This window comes from Salvia hispanica, chromosome 4 (assembly GCF_023119035.1).
Source record: "Salvia hispanica cultivar TCC Black 2014 chromosome 4, UniMelb_Shisp_WGS_1.0, whole genome shotgun sequence".
NCBI classification, from domain to species: domain Eukaryota; kingdom Viridiplantae; phylum Streptophyta; class Magnoliopsida; order Lamiales; family Lamiaceae; genus Salvia; species Salvia hispanica.
The window spans coordinates 18,967,792-18,972,410 of NC_062968.1; the positions used below are offsets into that span (position 1 = coordinate 18,967,792).

Genomic DNA, 4,619 nt, shown 5'->3' on the forward strand with positions numbered 1-4,619 from the left:
AAAACAAAAAGACAGTTAGCCACATCTGGATATAACTAGGAATGGATCCTGAAATATCCCAACTCATTTATGGAGTTAAATTCCTTCCTTAACAATCCATTATGTTTGCTTTTTTGTGATGGGAGGATGAATAAAAAGAAGAAATCAAGGGACCGGGTATCAGGTTTCCCGGCCAATCTTGCCACCATTAATATTCTGAGGTCATCAAAATTTTCAAGAATGTAACAACTATTGATATATATAGTCATGTCTCAGAGTACTCAAAATCAGTTCCTTAGTCATTGTATATAAACATAGAAATGGAGGTAGTAGACTAGTAAACACAGCACACTAAGTGAAAAAGGCTATAGGAAAAGGCAAAAAGTATCATTCTACCACAGTAGAGCAATAGCACAGTATAAGCAACAACTTACAAAAGAGACATTACCTAATTCATATCTTCCAATGTGAGTTTGGGACTAAAGTCGGTCTAATTCATTTTATGAACTATAGATATATTATGCTACGGTCTCTAGTAATACAACGATCGATATTCTTACATTTACCGCTAACAATGCCCCCTCATCTTGATGACAGTCGTTGATAGAGATCATCGGCCAAAAGCTGCCTCAAGTTCCCCCCATAGTAATAGAGCGGCTTCTCATTCTCCAGCACCCCCGGTGTCTGGCCACTCCTCCGGCTCCTTCCACAGCTCCGGCTCAGGCTCCTTGCAACCTGACACGGGTGTGCAACAGCAGCAAGCAACAATTGTTTGAGGAGCGTGATTCAGTCCCATTCAAGTCCTGCATAATCTTCCACCTCCCTTTTAGCAACCCAATTGCCTCCTCCACTGCCTTTCGTCCCTTCATCAGCGCCTCATCAAATGCATTCTGGGCGGGACTGCCTGTCCTGTCGTAGCTAAAAGGGCGTCATCAGGACGAGAGCAAGGAAGCTCCAACCCCGACAATATACGGCCTCACAGGCTGCCCCTTGCGCCTTCCCTTATCCCAAACAATGTCGCTTGAAATCAGCTTGTTATACAGCAAACTATCCCAAAAATGATCAGCGTCCTCGTGGCCTCCGGGGCTTTCACGCAGACATCCCAAAATATCTTCTTGTGATCGGCCACGACCTGCAATAGAAGCGATGGGAATCCGTATTTGCAATAATACATTGAGCCGTTGATTGCATCGGGGCTGAGTTTGTGGAGCTTGACGGGGTTGTATCAATTGCGCCGCAGACATTCGGGAGGGTGTGATTTCCTGAAATCCCTGTGTTGTTTCGACGAGGCGGCGGCGGGCGACGGGATTTTGATGAATTCGGGGTAGAGCTTGGTGGCGAGGAGGCGGGTGACCATGTTTGTGATTTTGGAAATCAGGTAGGGCTCGAGGGCGTAGCGGGAGGCTAGGGTTTTGAGGGAGAGGCCGTGGGCGAGGCGGGAGGGACCATGGCGACGGCGTAATCGGAGGGGAGGGAGAGCTGGGATTGGGTGATGTAGGGTTTGAGCTTCTCGACGACGGTGGTGAAGACGGGGTAGGAGAGGCCGTAGAGGGATCGCCATTGGGCGTCGCGGAGGGGGCCTCCATGGCCCAGATGCGCTCGGTGGAGAGGGCTCGGAAGGCGGCGACGGAGAATTCGGAGGGGGGTTTGGCGGCGGCGGCGGAGGAGGAGGTTTTGGGCTTCTTTTTGGGGGGGTGGGAGGCGAGGTAGGAGAGGACGGAGGAGAGGGTGAAGAAGAGGAGGGGAGCGGCGGAGGTGGAAGCGGCGTCGGAGGAGGAGGAGGAGAGGAGGGGGGAGGTGGTGGGGTCGAGGTAATTGTGGAAGTGGAGGAGGTTTGATAGCATCAGGGGGGAAGTATTGATCCATGGTTGCAGAAACCCTAGAGAGAGAAGTGTGGAAGTTTTGCTGAGAATTGGGGTTGCAACGACGACGGAGGGTACGACGCCTTTTTTGCGCAGCGGTGAGGGTGTGTGATGAAGAGGTAGACCGTATTTGTATTGGTGCCACGTCATTTTTTATTTTTTTGTTTTTTTAGTTGAGTACATATTTATTCATTTTTTATACTCACATAATTTTCTAGAATGTACTAAAATTTGGTCTTTTTTTATTCAAGTAAATATATTCTTGACTATATTTATAATTTATTGATTATATCTTTGTGTATGTTTAATTTTTATCTTCATTTTATTATAATTATTTTTTTACAGTTAAATAACTATAAATTAAAGACCACATTTTTATGCCTACTAAAGTTTTATCTTCTTTAGATTTATAGTTGATGTTTCTTTATTAAGATAAATAAGATTATAATCCTTAATTTGAATACCCTAATGAATAGTAGTAGTATTTTAATTTCTTTAGATTCATATTTTGTCTATTGTATAAAATCCATCAGATATGATCATTGTGTAATGATAAATTAAAAAAAAAATAGAACGTCATTGTATGGTCATTCATATATTAAATTTATTGTGTGCGATCATAATATAATATAATTTATGTATATATCAATAAAAAAGATAAATATTCCCATAAAATAAATAAATAAAATTTATATTTTACATATCAATAAAAAGAACAGAACTCTCGATTAATAAATTTGGTGGTGCAATATAATCATTTTATATATGGGAATTATAAAAATTTCCTTAAAACATCATATTATGTCATTATAATCATTTGGCCATGTAAGCTATACATTTCCATTTGGCAAGATCTTATTAGTAAGGTATACCAAATAAGATTGCCATGTGGTGTTCATGGACTAGGAAATTTTCTCGTCAGCCATAGGCAACCACTTCTCTCTCTCACGTCATCGCACTAACAATCCACCTCCACATCATCATTTTACTCAAATAGACTAGCCATAGCCCCGAATAAAAATAATTCAAAAACAACTACATTTACGAATTAAATTTACGATTAAATTACGGAATTAAATTCTACAGACATATATGGGAAAATTCATTAATTGCATTAAAAAAAAGTACATTCATTTAAAAAAATAAATTACATAATAAAGAAAAAACTATCGCGTGCAGTCTTAGTCTACAACTCTTCAATTATATCCTTTTGGAGTTGAATATGAGCATCCACTGGCATGTCGGCATATTCTCGGAGGCGGCCGACTTCATCGTGAGGTACCCCGTCATGCGCTAGGGGTGGCCGTTCCGGGCTTCGGACCGACTTCATCGTCATTGGCCCAACTAGTCGGTTATGCGCCTTCGTCTCCGACGATCATGTTGTGCATGATAATGCGGCGTACATTATATCGCACGCATTTGACATCCCACAGCGCGTTGGACCCTTAATTGTCGCCCATCGAGACTGGAGCACACCAAATGCGCGCTCCCGTTCTTGCGCGCGACTCTGCCCGTTCAGCGAAGAGCCTTCTTGTCATCCGCCGCGTGCTGATCGTCTTCACAAAGACATGCCGCCTGGGTATATCCCATCCGCCAGTAGTAGCCCATATCATGCCGGTTGTCATTGGCCACAAATGAGACAGTCGGACCGATGCCCGACACTTCTGTTGAAGAGGGGCGAGTGAGGCGTTGAGTCGTTGTTGACCGGCTACCCAAAATACGCATGCAGATCCACATCGGTTCGGCCTACGGTCTCGAGGATCATCATGGGATTCTTTCCTTGTAGCGCGTCGTGTAGGCCCTTTCCAGCAGTTGGACAGCGTTCTTCCACTCCCAATGCTACAATCTATGCTGCCTAACATCTGGGGAACCCATCTTGCTCAGTGCATCGCATCAGATCGACAATCTTGGGGGGTACGGCTTCGAAGGCTGCCACCGAAAATTTGAATCACGCCCGACGAGAAAAACTTCGACATTCGGAAGTCGTCTTACCGATGTGGAGGTTGTAACACCCGACTTTTTATTACCCTAGACTTAGAAAATCGATCTACATATATATATAGGTTTCGACGTCTAATTTTCTTTTACTTCTCGTTATGATTTATCGTTGTAAAGTATATTTTGAATAGTGAATGAGGATAGTATTATTACAAAATACTATAGTATTCTCATAGTCCGTTTATGAAAGACCGAGCTTCAAATAAAAGTTCATACATGTTCAACATCGAGTTCAACGTTTGACTAGAGTGAAGAAAAATAGATAAAAGTAATCTCCATGCCCTTCGGATCTTGCGCAATAGTCCGCCTTGAACCTCGATACCTACACGAATGGATAACAAGCGTGTTAAATCAAAACGAGACAATCGACGAAATCAAATCACATCAAGCACGTTTATCAAACGGCGGCTCACGTTTTCCAAATGACGGCTCACGTCTTTTTAAGCGACGAGACATAATATTCTTTCCTTTTTAGGTAAAAGGAATGGTTGATTAACCAACTTGCCTCTTATGGCAAAAAGTCCATAACCTTTGGACATTTCACTCCACATATGAATCAAGTTTTAACCATATAAACTCATGCACTTTTCTTCCTTATAAATATCACACCATATCATCCTCTACCTTTTGGCTCCTTCACAAAAAAAAATTTTCTAAACAAAATTCTACAAGATGAGGATGCATATAAGCGTTTGAAGAAGAGAGTCAAATTTCCTACACACTACCATTCTTCTTCTTCTCCTTTTTCTCAAGGTAAATTCTCCTAACAATTGTTTTTCT

General features: G+C 42.4%; 1 pseudogene; it reads right to left on the reverse strand.

The window, feature by feature from the left end:
* Positions 1 to 554: 554 nt before the first annotated feature.
* Positions 555 to 1,991, reverse strand: LOC125220562 (annotated as a pseudogene).
* Between the last annotated feature and the right edge of the window lie 2,628 nt (positions 1,992 to 4,619).